The sequence below is a fragment of the Petromyzon marinus genome, chromosome 29 (assembly GCF_048934315.1).
Source record: "Petromyzon marinus isolate PM22_M1 ecotype Great Lakes invasive population chromosome 29, UKy_Petmar_22M1.pri1.0, whole genome shotgun sequence".
NCBI classification, from domain to species: Eukaryota; Metazoa; Chordata; class Hyperoartia; order Petromyzontiformes; family Petromyzontidae; genus Petromyzon; species Petromyzon marinus.
Window position 1 is genome coordinate 12,510,626 of NC_133695.1, and position 20,088 is coordinate 12,530,713.

Consider the following 20,088-nt stretch of genomic DNA (forward strand, 5'->3'; position numbering starts at 1 on the left):
AGGGAGATACATAGCGTATCAGCACAGAACACAATAAAGCATCAAAATGATCACCAAAGAAACAACACGTCAGAGATATGGTTACAAGCAAATAAAAACAATATTAACAAAATCAAGAGGCATATTACACCAAAAACAAGGCAAAGGTAATGCATGGTTGGAGAGATGACCGCAAGGCAAAGTGAACATGATCGAGCGAATAAAATAACCATCACGGGAATCGGGAAATAACAGCAACTGCTTTTTGGGTACAGGTGCAGCATCCAAACTGTGCATTCTGAGCTTGGAGTGATATGAAAATGTGGAGAGGGAGCCGAGTCTAAGCTGAAAGCCAAGGGCATCGTAGTAATGTGGAGCAGTAGCGTGGACGGAGGGACATGTCGCCAAACCCAGTAGTATTTTTTGTAAGAACAGGCAGGTACTTCTGAAGTTGCGGATGGGAATTTTCAGAGGAAGGTCCTTTAGATATATTGCCGATTTGTTTAAAAGGACTTTTAGTATAAATATAGCTTATGGGGGGGGTCTCTTCTGATGCCAACGGGGGACAACTTGGAGGCAATAACAGTCGTTCCTAAGTCAACAGTGATATCGGTTTACGGTTTTTCAGCTGACGTTTTGCCTCGCATAGGACCCCATGGTTTCGACTAACGTTGAAATGTTGATTAACGGTACATTTACGTTATGCAAGCGGGCACAAATTTCGCCCAATCCGAGCGCTCGTAAGTGGGCTGAGAATGCCCTCAGCCAATCAGCGACAAACATTTATAATCCGTCTTCTTTGGTTCTTTCGGTAAAGTCACGTAGAATGAGAATAAAATAATAAATTGATAAAATAAAATAACACAATAATATTCTCACGACGTTTCGGCCACAACACAAGCGGCCTTCATCAGTCTCGTCCCTTCACCTGATGAAGGCCGCTTGTGTTGTGGCCGAAACGTCGTGAGAATATTATTGTTCTTTTATTTTATCAATTTATTATTTTATTCTCATTCTACGTGACTTTACCGAAAGAACCAAAGAAGATGAATCCTTGCAGTCACGAAAGCTTAAAATCGAAATTTATAATCCGTTTAGACCTCAACTGGCTTTGTTTACATTATCTTTTCTGTTTTGGCAATGGAAACAGCTCTCTTGCAGACTCAGATTATTTTTTCATTATTTTTCAACTCATACATAAATTTGATGAACAGTTATTTCGGTTACCACTGTATAGTGCTTGCAAAGATGTGTTTTAGAGGGGGCGTCAAGGGCAAAGCGGAGGGGACGAGTGACGAAATGGAACGAGACATATTTAGCTGCCATAAATTTCCACCTGATAAGCCACTTCGTTGAGCTATCATTTGTGACCAGGTGACTTCTGAAAATGAGCTACATAGCTCAGTGGGCCTTACCTAGTAAAATGAAGTTTTGTTTTAAGTTTTATAGTGGTCTCGGAGACTAGGAGGTCGATGATGTATTAGTCAAAGATGGGGAGGACGGTGCGCTTTAGGTGGTAATAGTTACCGGGTACTGTATGTTGCCGTGTCAGTACAATCACAGACGTTCCTGCAGCTCTGCACGTGATGCTTTTCTTATTTTATTTGTACAGGGATATATGTGTAGCAACATCGCTGCATGTCGCTGCATGTCGCTGTGTGTGGCCAGCCTGTGAAAGGCACGCCATGCAATGTATTGCCACCATGGACACCAGTAATTGGAGATACAGTACCATCCCTCGCGGGGCTTGGGCAGCAATGACCGACAATCAACTAATAGGACCACGCTCTATGTGCTGTGCCAGCCCCTACAGGATAGGGGGTGAGAGTGGCGGCCTCGTAACGGGGTTGTAGGGGGCCATGGCACTCTGGTTGATCCCTGAGGGCACGTGACCGGAGGTGTCTACCCGGGGACCCCCAAAGGGGGGGCTGGGGGAACCACGTGTCCAGTGGAGATCCTCCTCAAGAGTTCGAGAAGGGGGTCGTGGCTAGGGGTGGAGCGAGCCCCGCCACACAGGATAAAAAGCCGGGTTCCCAGTGGGACCGGCTGCTGTTGTCTTCATGAAGAAATCTACGTTCTACGCCGAAAGAAGATTCTTCAACATGTGGACCCGGACCCGAGTTGGGGTCGGGTCCGTTGTAGCTAACTCAGTGTTAGAGTAGCTAAACTGGTGGTCCACCACCATAGGTTATCTGGTAAAGGGGCAGTTACCCCTTTGTGTTAATAGTGTTGGTGTTAAGGTAAAAAATGTGTTGCCTCAATTAGTGAGTCTCCGTCCGTACCCACTACATATGTATTTCCAGCTCCCCTGAACCTTGCAGATAATGGGGTTCACAGCTAACAGTGATGCACATCAGCTACATGTAAATTAACACATTTATGCAGATGTCAAAATTCTGAGCAATTTCTAGCTCAATTGAGCATAGGCGGTGCTCAGTACCCATTTACAGCCCTCAGCCAGTGGTAAAACCTCCACAATGCTATGGCAAGGGTGAGTCTGTCCATTGTACCACTGCTGATTTCCCCATAAAGTGGTGCTCATTTTGATGATGGCCCGAAGTTGCCACCAATCAAGATTTGAACTTACAATCTTCTGATTGTGAGTTACTCGCACTCGCGCCGAGCCAGCCGTACACGGAATGCATAAGTAGGCACTTCCGTATGTATAAGCATTCAGTGTGTTGGACAGGCATGCCTCTCTTGGCAGAGCACAACACACATCACCTAGGTCCTAGGGGGTGTGCGACGTGTGACCGCACAGCACGCCACCACGAACTCTTCAGGCTGTAACCAGTCCGGCGATCGTCAACATGTGCGTGACATAAAAAGTAGCTATGCTTGATTTCAGTGTTAAATATTACATGCCGTACTTTATGAACGATATACAACTTAAACAATGAAAATACTGCACTATATAGATTTATCATGACTAATAACTACAGTAAAAAAAACAGAAAATATACAGTGCAATCTGGCGAAAAGCGTGCGTGTAATTCGGCATTCACCGGAGCACCGGTCTAAAAAGGCTGCATCAGTTCGGTGATCGTCAAATCCATGTTGTTGAAACAAGAGCGTAGTAGTACATACATCACCCCATGCACAGTCTTCCAGATTGAAGAGGTAAATCCGTTACAATAAATACTGCAACTTTTCACAGGAAAAAAGATACTTTTGTCTAATTGTACGTTTATTTATGCCAATTCCATATCATAAATATATTCAATACACTAAAAAAAACATAAACACACCACTTGAAACATGTTATACAAGAATCTACAAAAATACATTATATTAAATAATGATTGGTGATTATCCGGCGTTTTTGAAAATCCGGCGCCCCCTTTCACCCCGAAGCTACGGATAATCGATGAATTACTGGAATAAATTAGCATATGCTACATCAATCTATTGACATGTTAAATGTTTCGTGTCACAATTAATTAGTGTGTCACGGTATGTTAGTGTCACAGTGTGCGAGCTTGTCACAGAATGTTAGTGTATCACAGAATGTTAGTGTCACAGGATGCAAGTGTGTTACAATGTGAGTGTGCCACAAAAACAACCCCCTTCCTCCTCGTGGTGCCAGACGGGCAACGCTGTCGTGGACAGTGCTGTGGGGGGGGGAGGGTGAATTCTGATTGGCCTTTCCCCTCATGGCGTCTGTGACCACCACAGCGGCCAAATGGGTGCTCTGGACGGGTGCAAGGGGCTGGTAACCCCTCCACGTTAAATTAATTACCACTAAACCACAAATTAAAATTTTAATAAGCTTGTGCCGGAGGCCCCGGGGGGACAGGCGTCTATGACGTCTCCTAGCCAAACCCCATTTGACCGAGCCAGGAGATTTCATCTTTACCCTCGGGGCACCTCCAGAAACAACAAATAGCCACTACGAATGGCCACGTGGAATGTTCGAATGCTCACTGCAGAAGAGGCTGTCACTCCTCTGTCGGGAGCTGGACCGGTACCGACTGGATCTCTGTGGTATTCAGAAGGTCTGGTGGACCGGCTCTGGCTCCTGCCACCATGAGGGGTGGACAGTCCTCTACTCGGGGCAGGAGTGGCTCTTCTTCTGAAAAGAATGAAGAGGGCGTGGGAGCGTGGCGGTGAAGTGTGGGAAGCTGCAAGCCCCAGGCTACTTTGGGCTCGCCTTCCCATCAACCGGAGGCAAGGAGTGGTGGTTGTGGTTACTTATGCTCCCACCGAAGACGAACATCCGTGGAGGGATGCAGGCAAGGCCGATGAGTCAGATGCCTTCTATAACCTGTCACAGGTGCTAGCTAAAGTGGCCCCTTGGGATAGTCATCTTGCCCGAGTTCGTCATGATGCTGGCACCTGGTCTGGAGTGATTGGAAGGCATGGGCCAGATCAGCTCAATAACAACGGTAGGAGGCTGCTAGATTTTTGTGCAGCCCATGGGCTTGTAATTACCAACACGCTGTTCCGGCATCGGCGCATCCACACATCATGGATGCATGCCGGGTCCAAGCAAGAACATCTGCTGGACTACATAGTGATGGATCAACGGATGCCTGCCCATGTCCTTGACACCAGGACCTACCATGGAGCTGATCTGCCCTCTGACCATCGACTTTTCATCTATAAGATGCGCCTGCCATTCTTCCACTCCGGTGGTGGGTGTACACCCAGGACCCCATTCAAATTTAAGGTGGCCTGGTCTCAGCTAGCTGATGAAAGTTGCAAGCTAGAATTTCATCATCGCTTGCGGCTGGAATTGGCATCGTCCCCCACTCCTCCAGATGTCGAGGGTAAATGGGTTAAGTTTAGGACTGTGACTCAGGCAACTGCAATGGCTGCTTTGGGTACGCGGTCCAGACCTCCCCAGAGACCCTGGCTGACTCAGGAGGTGTTCAAGCTGGCTGAGAAAAAGCGACAGGCCCACTCTAATCGTCTACAGCATCCCACGTCAGAGAATGAGAAGGCTTACCGCAGCCTTCGCTCGGAGGTTTGGAGAGTTGTGAGGCGCTGCAAGGATGGGTGGTGGTCGCGAGTTGCTGAGGTGATGGAGTCTGCCTCAATGGCCCACGATCACAAATCCCTATTTAACTCCATCAAAAAAGTTACCTGCAGCGCCACACCTATTACCATCATTAGGGGAAAAAACGGTGATCCAATCTCCAACCCCCAGGTACAGGTTTGCAGATTTGCTGAGCATTTATGTGAAGTCCTGGGGGAGGGGAAATCCCTCGACATGGAAAACATCGTGGGGATGACCCTGTCGAGTGGGGATGACCCTGCCGAGGCTGCGGTGCCTCAAATATTGAGACCAGGAAAGGCACCGGGCAGAGATGATCTCCCAAGTGAAATGCTGAGAGGTGGCGTTTGTGCACAGACTGCCCTACATGACATCATAACAACAGTCTGGACTACTGGACGGGTTCCGCAGGATTGGAAGGATGCCCTTGTGGTCCCCCTCTTCAAGAAGGGGGACCGCACAGACTGTAACAACTACAAGGGCATCTCACTCCTCAGTGTGCTGGGAAAGGTCCTGGCAAGGATTATTCAACATCGCCTTGCCAGGCACGCTGAGGAGAGGCTTGCGGAGCCCAATGTGGTTTCAGGAAAGGGCGGTCCTGCACAGATGCCATATTCTCTGTCCGTTTGCTACAGCAGAGGTGTAGGGAATTCCAACAAGACCTACATCTCTGCTTTATTGACCTGGTCAAGGCCTATGATACCATCAGTAGGTTTAGGCTGTGGGTTGTTCTTCGTGCTTTCGGAGTCCCTGACCCTCTGCTCACGATCATTAAGGACCTTCATAATGGTGCATCGGCCAGTCATCTCAGTCAGTTGACCCGTGGCACCTGGGTCTGCCCCGTGACCTCCTGCCAGCGGATGTTCGACACTTCACGTGGCCTCAAGGTGCACATAGCCTGGCACAATCGTCGTGGTGACGTCACCACCACTTAGTGGCGAATGGCGGTTGTTGTTGTGCCACAATATGTTCATATCACAGTATGTTATTGTCACAGAATCCTATTACATGTCACAGTATGTTTATGTAACTGTACGGTAGTGTTACAGTACGTGTTACAGAATGTTAGGGTTACATCATGTGTCACAGAATGTTAGTGTTACAGTATGTTAGTGTCCTAGTATTGTGTGTGCCACATTGTTCGTGTGTCACAGAATGTTAGTGTTACAGTATGTTAGTGTCCTAGTATTTTGTGTGCCACATTGTTCGTGTGTCACAGAATGTTAGTGTTACAGTATGTCAGCGTCCTAGTATTTTGTGTGCCACATTGTTCGTGTGTCACAGAATGTTAGTGTTACAGTATGTTAGTGTCCTAGTATTTTGTGTGCCACATTGTTCGTGTGTCACAGAATGTTAGTGTTACAGTATGTTAGCGTCCTAGTATTTTGTGTGCCACATTGTTCGTGTGTCACAGAATGTTAGTGGTACAGTATGTTAGCGTCCTAGTATTTTGTGTGCCACATTGTTCGTGTGTCACAGAATGCTGGTGTCACAGTATTTGTGTTGCAGTACCGTATGTTAGTGTCACTATATGTTAGCATGTCGCAGTTTGTTCGTGTCGCATTAAGTTAGTGTGTCACAATATGTTAGTGACACAGTATATTAGTGTTACATTATGTTAGTGTCACAGTTTGTTTGCATGACAGTATGCTAGTGTCACAGTATGTTAGTGTTACAATGTGTCACAGTAAGTTAGTACAGAAATCCCTCACCAACCACGGCGGTGAGTTGGCAAATCCGTGGTTGACAAGACGAAAGGCTGATGGAAAACAGGGGATTTGGTTCCGCGGCCGCGGTGAACAATATAATCGAAGCCTAAGCATCCTATGCATTCAGTAAACATGACAAATATGTAAAGTGCTGTATCACACACTGCATTAACAAAAATAACTGTATTAATAGTGAACAAAATTAATTACCTTTAATATTTATCCTGCAGTAAAGTCCAGATAACAATGACATTGATGATGTTAGGTGAGGGGGGGGGGGGGTGTATAGGGATGAGGTGGCTGTCCCCCTCCTCAGAACTCGTTTCTCTGAAGACAGATCACCGTCCTCCTTCCCTCGTCACACGGCGCTCACCCTCACCACCAGCTCGACGCTTAGAGGCCACGATGAAAGGCAAACATGAGTAATGACAGTAGACACTGCCACGCTTTGACGCGAGCAAGCACGGCGCGTGGTGGGGACTCCCGCCTGGTGGTGGATGCTTCAACACGGCTGGAGATTTGAAATCGCGGCCAGCGCAAAACCAAACCGTGGTTACGCGAAACTGCATACCGTGTTTGGAGAAATGGTATGCGTAAAATTATGCATGGATACTCTAAACAGTGGTTGGCAAAACCCGTGGTTAGTGAAGGGTCATTGCTTTGTGCTGTTACAGTACGAGATATACAGTGCCATACAGTAGCATACAGTACCGGTGTGTTGCCGTGCGTTATTTACTCTGCACGGAGAGGGAAAGGAGAGTGAGGAGAAGAGTGAGGAGAAGAGTGAGGAGAGATGTCAGTCTTAACAGACTGCAGAGAGAGAGGGGAGAAGGCGCTCACCTCTCGTCACGCTACGCCAACTGGAGACAACGAGAGACGAGAAGTGGAGCCAAGTCACGTGACGGGGAGAGGGAGGGGGGCGGGTCAGAGGTCGAGAGAGGGGGAGGGGAGACCGGGGGACCGGGGGAGGGAGAGAGAGTTCTGAGGGGCGTAAGGGGAGAGAGGCGAGAGTGTGAGAGACGGAGAGGGGGAGAGAGAGGAGACAGGGGAAGGTGGAGACAGGGAGAGACAGGGGAAGGTGGAGACAGGGGAAGGTGGAGACAGAGAGAGAGAGGGGGAGAGAGAGGGGAGACAGGGGAAGGTGGAGACAGGGAGACAGGGGAAGGTGGAGACAGGGAGAGACAGGGGAAGGTGGAGACAGGGAGAGACAGGGGAAGGTGGAGACAGGGAGAGAGGGGGAGAGGAGACAGGAGAAGGTGGAGACAGGGAGACAGGGGAAGGTGGAGACAGGGAGACAGGGGAAGGTGGAGACAGGGAGACAGGGGAAGGTGGAGACAGGGAGAGAGGGGAAGGTGGAGACAGGGGGAGACAGGGGAAGGTGGAGACAGCGAGAGACAGGGGAAGGTGGAGACAGGGAGACAGGGGAAGGGGAGACAGGGAGAGACAGGGGAAGGTGGAGACAGTGAGACAGGGGAAGGTGGAGACAGGGAGACAGGGGAAGGTGGAGACAGGGAGAGAGAGGGGGAGGTGGAGACAGGGAGAGAGGCGAGAGTGTGAGAGACGGAGAGGGGGAGAGAGAGGGGAGACAGGGGAAGGTGGAGACAGTGAGACAGGGGAAGGTGGAGACAGGGAGACAGGAGAAGGTGGAGACAGGGAGAGACAGGGGAAGGTGGAGACAGGGAGACAGGGGAAGGTGGAGACAGGGAGACAGGGGAAGGTGGAGACAGGGAGAGAGGGGGAGGGGAGACAGGGAGACAGGGGAAGGTGGAGACAGGGAGACAGGGGAAGGTGGAGACAGTGAGACAGGGGAAGGTGGAGACAGGGAGACAGGGGAAGGTGGAGACAGGGAGAGACAGGGGAAGGTGGAGACAGGGAGACAGGGGAAGGTGGAGACAGGGAGACAGGGGAAGATGGAGACAGGGAGACAGGGGGAGGTGGAGACAGGGAGACAGGGGAAGGTGGAGACAGGGAGACAGGGAGACAGGGGAAGGTGGAGACAGTGAGACAGGGGAAGGTGGAGACAGGGAGGCAGGGGAAGGTGGAGACAGGGAGACAGGGGAAGGTGGAGACAGGGAGACAGGGGAAGGTGGAGACAGGGAGACAGGGGAAGGTGGAGACAGGGAGACAGGGGAAGGTGGAGACAGGGAGAGAGGGGGAGGGGAGACAGGGAGACAGGGGAAGGTGGAGACAGGGAGACAGGGGAAGGAGAGACAGGGGAAGGTGGAGACAGGGAGACAGGGGAAGGTGGAGACAGGGAGAGAGGGGGAGGGGAGACAGGGGGAGACAGGTGAAAAGGGGGAGGGGAAAGAGGGGTAAGGGAGAGCGAGAGAGGGGAAAAAAATATTGCATAGAAAACATAGGGGAATCATAGACGTGGAGTAGGGAGAGAGGGGGTAGAGAGAGGGGGAGAGGGGGTAGAGAGAGGGGGGGGTAGAGAGATAGGGGGTAGAGAATGGGAGTTCCGCCATGCGCGGCTGACCCACGCCGTGCCGGTCTTCAAGGAGCAGTGGGCGCTGGAGGAGGCCGTGTGCTCGGTGGCAGATGACGGTAGAGAGCTCTGCATGCAGATCTAAGCTACCCGTCGGAGGCCGTTTGACTGCGGGGAAGGGCTGCTTGCAGATGCAGCACTTGTCATAGTTTCATAAAAACCCACGAGTAAGAGAGAGAGGTGGTGAACCAGCTGGTGACGTCCATGCTGTGGCACCGACTCTTCTCCCTGCACCCCCCATGAGCCTCGTCAACGCACTTCAGAAGCGAGTCCTCGACTTCTTCTGGTCGGGCGGAGGACACTGGGTCGCGGCCGGGGTCCTGGCCCTGCCACTGGACGAGGGCGGTCACGGACTGGTGTGTGTGCAGAGTCAGCTGGCCACCTTCCGACTGCAGGCCACGCAAAAGTTCCTGCACGCCGCTCCTGCACCAGCCTGGAGCGTCACGGCCTCCTTCCTCCTGAAACAGCTGGGGGGTCTGCAGTGCTCCAAACAACTATTCTACATGGAACTGCAGGACCTCCCACTGGGACAGCTGCCACCTTTCTACAGGAGCGTCCTGCAGACATGGAGCTCCATCGCCGTCAGGAGACTGAACCAGCCGCAACTGGCCGAGGATCTGGTCTTCGAACCGATCCTCAGGAACCCACAGACAAAGCTGCCATCCACCACCGCCACCCCAGGCATGGAGAGGCGCCTCGCCAACGCGCGGCTCACCAGGATGGGAGATCTGGTGGAGCCTGAAACACGGGGCCGGTGGCTCGGACCAGCAGACATGGCTGCAAAGACAGAGCTGCAGTCGCTCCGGGTGGCTGCCCGCAGACTGGCAGAAGCCAAGGGGGCCTTCTCAGCGGCAGCGGAGAGAGCGCCCCCCATCGGCGTTGGGGATGACGAGGCCCCTGTCGGTCCCCCTCCACCGGAGCTCTCAGTCGTGCCACTGCATCGTAAACGCCGACAAACGAAGGCGGATCACAACCGGTGCCAACTGGAAAACCTACCGGAGGTGACATTCGCAAATCTAAAGAGAAAGGTGCTCTACTCCTACATGGTCCGGTTTCACCAACAGGACACCCTGAGGAGCCACAAGGACCATGCCTGGAGGAAAGCCCTGCACTGCATCTCTCCGGAGAGGCCTCGCTGGCGGCAACTCTACTCCAGCCCGACGTACAACCGTATCGGCGACCTCAGCTGGAGCATCGCCCACGGCACCGTCACCACCAACGCCTCCCTGGCGCGCTTCACCGACACGTCCCCGGAGTGCCAGTTCTGCGGTGAAGTGGAGACGGTGGCGCACCAATACGTGAAGTGCAAGAGCCTGGACTCATTGTTCAAGGTCCTGAGAAACATCCTCCTAAGGTTCAGCCTCCACTTCTCCCCGACGGGTCTCATCTTTGGATACCTGAAGGGCAACGGACCCCAACATTTTCAGGGGCTGGTCAACGTGCTCGTCGGCTACGCCAAGCTCACCATATACAGGGCGAGGAAGGTGGCCCTGGAGGGGAAACGTCTGGCCAGCAGCCTGGGCATCTTCCACACTCTGGTTGGAGCCAGGGTGTGGCTGGAGTTCCGCCATGCATGGCTGACCCACGCCGTACTGGCCTTCAAGGAGCAGTGGGCGCTGGAGGAGGCCGTGTGCTCGGTAGCAGATGATGGAGAGCTTTACATGCAGATATGAGCTATCCGTCAGAGGCTGATGGACTGCGAGAAGGGCTGTGTGCAGATGCAGCACTTGTAGTTAAAAGAACGAGACAGAGAGTGAGAGAGAGAGAGCGAGAGAGAAAGCGAGAGAGTGAGCGAGAGAGAGCAAGAGAGAGCAAGAGAGAGAGCGAGAGGGAGAGCTAGAGAGCGAGAGAGAGAGAGCGACATGGAGTAGGAAAAAAGGGGGTAGAGAGAGAGAGGGGGGCAGAGAGGGGGGTAGAGAGAGAGGGAAGGGGTAAGGAGAGCAGAGCGAGAAATCTTTTGTTAAATCTTTCATTTAAAAGGGGGGGGGGGGCGGTTTACATAAAGCAAAGCATTAAAAAAAAACGAAATAATGAAGGAAGCAAAGTGCCGACTACACCGAGCATCTTCTTGTTTCCTCTGATCGTAAAAAAATAGAGGGAGGGGAGAGAGGGAGATGGTGTGACCGAAGTGAGGAGAGAAATTGTGATTTTGAGAGTTTGAGTTGAGTCTACAGAGGGAAAAAATATTTGATCCCCTGCTGATTTTGTACGTTTGCCCACTGACAAAGAAATGATCAGTCTATAATTTTAATGGTAGGTTTATTTGAACAGTGATAGAATAACAACACAATCCAGAAAAACGCATGTCAAAAATGTTATAAATTGATTTGCATTTTAAGGAGGGAAATAAGTATTTGACCCCTCTGCAAAACATGACTGAGTACTTGGTGGCAAAACCCTTGTTGGCAATCACAGAGGTCAGACGTTTCTTGTAGTTGGCCACAAGGTTTGCACACATCTCAGGAGGGATTTTGTCCCACTCCTCTTTGCAGATCTTCTCCAAGTCATTAAGGTTTCGAGGCTGACGTTTGGCAAACTCGAACCTTCAGCTCCCTCCACAGATTTTCTATGGGATTAAGGTCTGGAGACTGGCTAGGCCACTCCAGGACCTTAATGTGCTTCTTCTTGAGCCACTCCTTTGTTGCCTTGGCCGTGTGTTTTGGGTCATTGTCATGCTGGAATACCCATCCACGACCCATTTTCAAAGCCCTGGCTGAGGGAAGGAGGTTCTCACCCAAGATTTGACGGTACATGGCCCCGTTTGTGATTATTTGCAAATGGAAGAAACACAAAAGAACTGTCAATCTCCCTCGGCCTGGGGCTCCATGCAAGATCTCACCTCGTGGAGTTGCAATGATCATGAGAACGGTGAGGAATCAGCCCAGAACTACAGGGGAGGATCTTGCAAATGATCTCAAGGCAGCTGGGACCATAGTCACCAAGAAAACAATTGGTAACACACTACGCCGTGAAGGACTGAAATCCTGCAGCGCCCGCAAGGTTCCCCTGCTCAAGAAAGCACATATACATGCCCGTCTGAAGTTTGCCAATGAACATCTGAATGATTCAGAGGACAACTGGGTGAAAGTGTTGTGGTCAGATGAGACCAAAATGGAGCTCTTTGGCATCAACTCAACTTGCCGTGTTTGGAGGAGGAGGAATGCTGCCTATGACCCCAAGAACACCATCCCCACCGTAAAACATGGAGGTGGAAACATTATGCTTTGGGGGTGTTTTTCTGCTAAGGGGACAGGACAACTTCACTGCATAAAAGGGACGATGGTAAATCTGATGGCTGGGTGTATGGAATTGATGTGGTCGAGGAATTGGTCTAGAGCAGGCCGGCCATGTGGACAGATGACAAAAGTGTCATCCACGTACCTCTTCCATAAGGTTGGGCGCAGAGTGGCAGTCTGGATGGTGTCAGTCTCAAATTTCTCCATAAAAATGTTGGCTACAACCTCGACCACATCAATTCCATACACCCAGCCATCAGATTTACCATGGAAGTCAAAAAGATGGCAAGCTACCTTTTTTGGATGTCCTAATAAAAAAGAGACCTGATGGTTCAATGAGCCACTCTGTCTACATGAAAGCTACCCATACGGATGCTTACTTGAAACCGGATTCCCACCACCATCCATCCCAGAGGAATTCCCTCATCAAGACTCTGCACCATAGAGCCCAATGCATATCCAACCAGGAACACATAGCCAGTGAACTCAAGCACGTACACCAAGCTCTTAAGGCTAATGGTTACTCTGACTACACAATCCGCAAAGCCATCACTCCAACCATGAAAAAGGACCCTCTTGAGGAGCCTTTCAAAACCATCACTTTACCCTACATTGCGGGGATCACAAAAAAGATCTCCCAAATCTTGAATAAACACAAGATCCAGGTCCGATTCAACACATTACATAAAATCCGTGATCTGGTTCCGTCTGCAAAAGATGTGATTCCGGACATAGAGTACCCTGGCGTCTACAAACTAAGTTGCCTCTGTGGTAGTAGTTACATTGGAGAAACCAAACGACATGTCTTGGACCGCATCCGTGAACACAAAGTAGACCTAAAACACGGTAGGACCAACACCTCGGCCGTGGCAGATCACTGTTATAATTCAGTAGGCTCACATGACATTGACTTCTCCAAGACAAGGGTTCTCTGCGAGCCATCTGGCTACCATGAGAGATTCGTTCATGAGGCTATCCACATATACAAACACAGAGATAATTTCAACCGAAAAGATGGATTCTGGCTTAGCAATCATTGGAAGGATTTGATAAACCATTTCAGGTCTTAATTGATTGTTCATGCTTACGGTGGCTTTCAGACCACATCCATTATTTTCATCTCCCCCCTCCTTTTTTCCGAACATAGATGGACTCGTCTATCTGAATAACTGCCAAATTGCTCTCCGTGGTGCTAACGTTTAAAAAACTGCCACTTTTTTCAATTTTTCTTGCTGTGGTTTTCATACCTGATGATGATTGCTTGTGTTGCAGTCGAAACGTCGTGATAAATTTATTATTTTATATTTTTATTATTTTATTGTTTCCCTTCTACGTGACTTTACCGAAAGAACCAAGAATATGAATCCCTGCAGTCACGAAAGCTTTAAATTTGTTACTTGGACGATCCCATTTAGCCAGTTACCCGACTATTCTACAAGGGAGATCCGTGGTGCTTGAGTTCAAATAAAACAAAGAGGAAAGCGTCAATATTGCAGAGAACGATTCCCCAGAATACAAAACTGCAAATATAATGAGAGCATGAGCACCAAAAAAGTGAGTTACACGTGCAAGCATGCTGTGTTTTTGTTGAAGGGAGAGAACTAAGCTGTAGATGAGCGGCAAGTGTAAAGCCTTTTCAGCAAAATAAGGTTTAGCAAAACGAATGTTTCATTCTAAATTAGGAGCCACTTATGAGGCTACAGGAGGGAGATAGAGGAACTAAGTGTATGGCAGAGGAGGCGTAGCCCCCCCCCCCACCCCTTATATTCTGCGAGATCCACTCACTCAGTCTTTCCGGCACTGAACCCGGACAAAATATGGAGACCAAGCTCAGCTGCAAGAACACTCCTTTATTAACACAAAAACTGCTAAAACTACATGTGTCGAGTGTCAGTAGGGAATTCCTAATCTTGAATGACAATGTGCATCAGGGCAACAATAAAAAAACACTCCACACCCAAACAATATATCCACCCACCATAGCAGTGCACAGGGTTACAGTCCCTAGCTACTTGTAGTTCCTCTGGAGAACACGCGTTGCCCGGGGCACAGCGTGACCATGTTTACAATCTGTCTTATTATTCACGCTAATACCGATACCACAATGAAGCCCTCACATATTACTCATACAGAAGAAATAACACCGTCCGGAACGCATCCTCATTTCTACACGGCCACATCTGAAGCAGATGGCCATGGGTCTCCACGGCGGAGAGGACTCCTTCTCTCACCGACTCCAATCTGGAGGCCGTCCCCTGACGTTCCTTCCGTGCAGGCCCCAGCCCCACAATGCCGCTGTGTTGTATATATGCCTTTTCCAAAAACATATATTTAGAGTGATATTTCCTATTTTTTACGCAATAGATTTTCTTATATATGAATTCAGCGAGTTCCAAAAAAAATGCAGTGACGCATACCTGCGAACTCCTCCCTCGAGACAACAAAAGGCCTAAAGGAACCCCCGCTGCCTCGCCCACACAGGGGGCATCTAGAGGTTAATTTCTGCGGAAAGTTATAAAACTAGAATCACTACACTTAGGAGTAATTGAGAGCATCTGTGTCCACAGGCCATGAGATGACCGAAGGAAGGGGAGAGGGCCGGGCCTTGATGTGACTTAGGAAATTACTTCCATAAATTAGAACAGACAGAAACACGTACACCGGACAGTGACAATCAAAAGGACAGTTGTTCCGTCGTGAGAGGAAACCGACAAATCACAGGCCGAGGAGCGAAATCAAAGGAATTCCGGTCCTTTGTGAGAAGACGAGATGGAGGTGAAACATTTAGGATGTAACAAAGAACCCGAACCACCCAAATCAATTTTGCAATGGAAAGCTCCGGGGTATGGTCCTCGAAATCAACCATGGGTGTTGAATCTTGCAGAGGAGAGGGGCGATGTGTTGCTAAGTGTTGAGTTCAGCGCTGACAGACGGAGTATCACTGAAAGTTTGATTCTACATTTATCCTTGTGTTTTGAGTCACTGGCAGAGTCAAGGACTGCGAGAAGTTGTATTGTACTAAGCTATAATAGTTGTGAGAAGCTAAGAGGTGTGCGAATACATTTATGAGTTTTGCAGAGTGAATGAGTAGCAGCGGACGAGCAGCTCACAGCAGGGCGGGGAGCGTCAAGGGTGCTCACGCGAAGCAAGCTGCTGACACAAGGAGGAGCGGCGCGGCCACAGGCATTCAGTCTGCTAATTTGACCCGGGCACACTCCAGCAAAGGTCGCGTTCAAGGATCAACAGTGTCTGGTGCCAAGGGGGGTAACGCGCTGCCGCCCAGCGGACGAGCTGCAAGCGCTCTCTGGCGACGGGACCATCGTGCACTACAGCGCAGATGGAGCTGGACCCATCATCCCTGCCAGCGTGAGCAGCGTGCCGACTCAGCAACCACCCCAGCGGTGGAGAGAGACGAACGGCGCAGCCGAGAGCGCCGTGTGTTCAACGCACACACACGCCGACCCAGCGCCCCGGCTGTGGACCTGAGGTACTCTCGGTACAAAGAACGCTGCACCGCGGAAGCCACCGATTCGTCAGAACCACAGTTAGCAGGAATAGTACGTGGACAACTCAAACCAGACTGCCCGATATAATTATTGGACCTCGTGGTGACTGCCCTCCCTCCCACACAACACACACATCAGTACGAATAGGATTGTTCCAAGGAGTTTTTTTGTTTCAAAAAGGGTTGCCATCCCAAGGTGGTGTGTTAACTATTAGCTGAATCTGGATTTGAAGCTTTAGGGACTACAGGAATCCATACTCTTTGGTTCTTTTGGTAAAGTCACGTAGGTAGAAATAAAATAAATCACGACGTTTCGAACGCAACACAAGCGCCCGTCTTCAGGTGAAAATAGCTGATCATGAAAAGCATTGTTCTGTCCCTTGAGTTGCATGAGTACGGTTGTTTAGAATTATTCTAGGCATTCGTTTTATTTTATAAGCATCTATGTTACGAATCTTGCCCGCGAATTCATTGATGTCCCATTAGCCAATTGATGAGCATCTGTTAGCCAAACACACACACTCGCACGTTCCAGGGGGAGTCTATCGGGAGGCATTCTTACCAGGTGTCCGAAACACCTTAACTGGGTCCTCTCGATCCAAAGGAGCAGCAGATCGACTCTGATGCTCTCCCAGATTACCGAGCTCCTCACCTTGTACCTGCAATCTCATCCTTTCGGTCATTACCCACAGCTCATGACCATAGGTGAGGGTGGAAATGTAGATCAACCTGCAAAACCGAGAGCTTTGTTTGAAAACTCAACTCCTGCTTCACTACCATGGAACGGCAGAGTGCCCACAACCCTGTGGATACCACACCAATCCGCTGGCCGATCTCCCACTCCCACTTACTATCACTTGTGAAAGAAACCCCGAGGTACTTAAACTCCTCCACTAAGGATAGCTGTTCCCCCCTCACCTGAACAGAACAATCCACCATCTCCAAAGAGTGAACCATAACTTCAGATTTTGAGGTGCTGATCCTCATCCCAGCCGCTTCACACCCGGCATCAAACCGTTCAAGTGCATGCTGGATATCACAAACTGACGAGGCAAAGAGGACAACGTAATCTGCAAAAAGCAGGGACGCCACCTTCATGCCCCTGTATTGGATACTCTCCATACCTTAGCTGCACCTTGATATCCTGTCCATGAAAATCACAAACAGGAGAGGGGACAAGATGCACCCTTGGCGGAGTCCAACACCCACAGTGAACGATTTTGATTTAACACCAAGAATACGGACACAGCGCTCACTCCAGAAATAGAGGTACTGGATAGTGCACAAAAGCAGTACTGGTACATCATATTCCCGCAGCACCTCCCACAAGACATTGTGGGGAACAAGGTCATATGCTTTATCCAAGTCTATAAAACAGTGGTAGACTGGAGAAGCATACTTCCATGACCCCTCAAATATCTGAGAGAGGGAAAGACCTGGTCCATTGTTCCATGACCATGGCAGATTTCACATTGTTCCTCCTGAATCTGAGGCTCAACCAGTGGGCGCAGGCAGCCTCCTCTCCAGCACTCTGGCATAGGCTTTACCTGGGATGCTGAGGAGTCTGATTCCCCTCTAGTTGGAGCACACCCTCTGGTCCCTTTTTAAAAAATGGGAACCACGACCCTAGTTTGGCAACTCAGAGGTATTGTATCCTCCTTCCATGCAACATTGAAGAGGCATGTTAACCATGACACTCCTACACTGTCCAGCACTTTCAACAACTCTGGGCAAAACTTTGCGCTACAAAGGCACTTGAACGCCACAACAACTTCAGCAGCCGTAATGGATCCGACCCACCCAGCTGTTTCCAGGTCTGCCCCCTGAGAGCAGAGCATGTCCACCGGGTTGAGTAGTTCCTCAAAGTGTTCCTTTCACCTCTCAAATATCTCCTTCATTGAGGTCACTGTTACGGCACTCTTACTGAAAACAGCATGGCCCACATCCTATCACCCTTCCTAAGGTGTCAGATGGTTTGCCAGAACATCTTTGAGGCTGCCCAGTAGCCCCTCTCCGTGGCCTCTCCAAACTCCTCCCACGCCCAGGCTTTCGCTTCAGTGACTGCTGCAGCTGCCACCCTCTTGGCAAACAGGTACCTCTCAATCGAGTTGGGAGACCTTTTTCCAAGCATAGCTCAGAAAGCCTCCTTCTTAAACTTGACAGCTTCCCTCACCACTGGTGCCCACCAGCAGGTCCTAAGGTTGCCGCCATGATAGGCACTAACTGCCTTCAGGCCACAGCTTTTCACAACTGCATCCAAAATCGAAATCCCGAACATCGTCCACTCGGACTCAATGTCCACGACCTCCCCTGGAGTGCAGGAGAAGTTTTCCCAGAAGTGGAAGTTGAAATCTTTCTGCACTGGGTCTTCCGCCAAACGTTCCCAGAAAACCCGCACTATTTGTTTGGACCTTCCATGTCTATCTGGTCGGTGCCCCAAGCATTGGAACCAACTTACCACCAGGTGGTAATCAGTTGACAGCTCTGCCCCTCTCTTCACCCGAGTGTCCAGAACCTACGGCCTTATGTCCGATGATACAACTATGAAGTCAATCATTGACCTTGGCCCAAAGTGTTCTGGTACCACTTATGAGCATCCTTGTGTTCGAACAGTGTTTGTTATTGACATTCCGTGACTAGCGCAGAAGTTCAATAACAGCTCACCAGTTGGGCTCAGATCAGGAGCGCCATTCCTCCCAATCACGCCTCTGCAGGTAACTCCACCGTTTCCCACGTGAGCATTTAAGTCGCCCAGGAAGACTCTGGAGCTGGTAGGTGGCAATTTGTTGAGCACTGCACCCACCATCTCCAGGAAGGCCGAATACTCTGAACTGCTGTTTGGTGTATAAGCACAGACAACAGTTAAAAGTTTTTCTTTCTGAGACCCGTAGTCTCATTGAGGCGACCCTCTCATCCACTGGGACAAACTCCAACTGAACAGCACCCAGTCGGGGGCTTGTGAGTATCCCCATACCCACCCAGGGCCCCTCAGCAGGGGTTACTCCGGAATAGGAGAGAGACTACCCCTGATAAAGAAGTTTGGTCCAGTGCCAATGCTGTGTGTGGAGGTGAGACCGGCTATATCAAGTCGGTACCTGTCCACCTCCTCCACCAGCTGTGACTCTCCCCCCCCACGTCCCAATGGCTAGTGTCCATTGGCAAGGTCCAGTCAGTCTGACATCATCCCTCTCCCTGCCATACTGGCATCGCACGTGCCCCTCCCTCTTCATCCTGCGAATGGTGGATCCACAGGACGGCACCACGCAGCAATTTTCGGCTAGGCCTGACCAATTTATGTGGGTTACCCAACCACCAAGCACTTGCCGGCGAACACCACCCCCAGGTCTGACTCCAAGGGTATGTCCCGATATCCTCTGTCCGGGCGACGTTCTCTGATTTTTGTATTGTTTAACCATTCATGAGAGGCTTCTTTGGACCGTTATTTGTCTGGAACCTCCCGTCAGACCTGTTTGTCAAGGGAGACCCTACTAGGAGTACAAGACTCCATGCGACATAGCTCTAAGGGTCATTGGAACAAACAAACCCCACCACCACAAGGTTACGATCCTTCGGTGGGGGGGAGGGGGGTTCTTGTGTGTGATCATATTTTAGTTTTTCAGTTTTCGGCCAGGGAGATAGTCCAGGAAAAATGTTATTCACATGTGGTTTCAGAGTCCTTTAGGCAGAGAGTCCTGGAGCTGAGTAGATGGTTTGATACAGGAAGTGTGTGGACAGGTTCAGTATTTCAGGCAGCGTTGTATTTAGGCCACTCCCGGTCATAGCGGTATCTGGGTGGTGGTCATGCCCCGCCTCCGCCATGCACTTCCAAAAACGGAGGGTTCGCCATTGATGAACCGCCCAGGCCTCCACATTTCTACAACCTGACATATGTGGGTGTTCGTCGTCTACAGTACCATGGCGTACGGAGGCTGCAAGCTGCTCCTGAATCAAAGCACAGAAGTTTGAGGCTGCAAGCTGCTCCTGCATTAGAGCCAGGAGTCTGAGGCTGCAGGCTACTCCTGAGTCTAGATCAGGAGTCTGAGGCTGCAAGCTGCTCTTGCATCAGAGCACTAGAGTCCGAAGCTGTAAGCTGCTCTAGCACGTGACCGGAAGAATGTCCATAGTCAAGATCCAAGCATGCAGTTGGGTGACTTTTCGGGGGAGACTCGAGTGGG

At 50.2% G+C, this 20,088-nt stretch overlaps 1 protein-coding gene across 1 annotated transcript in view; it reads right to left on the reverse strand.

The window, feature by feature from the left end:
- The window catches only part of LOC116947138 (aldo-keto reductase family 1 member B1-like), a 37,874-nt gene extending 30,239 nt beyond the window's left edge, over positions 1 to 7,635 (reverse strand). The window contains exon 1 of the mRNA XM_032962570.2: positions 7,525 to 7,635. The gene's annotated coding sequence lies outside the window, so the exon portion shown is untranslated. The remainder of the gene's footprint in view (positions 1 to 7,524) is intronic.
- Positions 7,636 to 20,088: the final 12,453 nt, after the last annotated feature.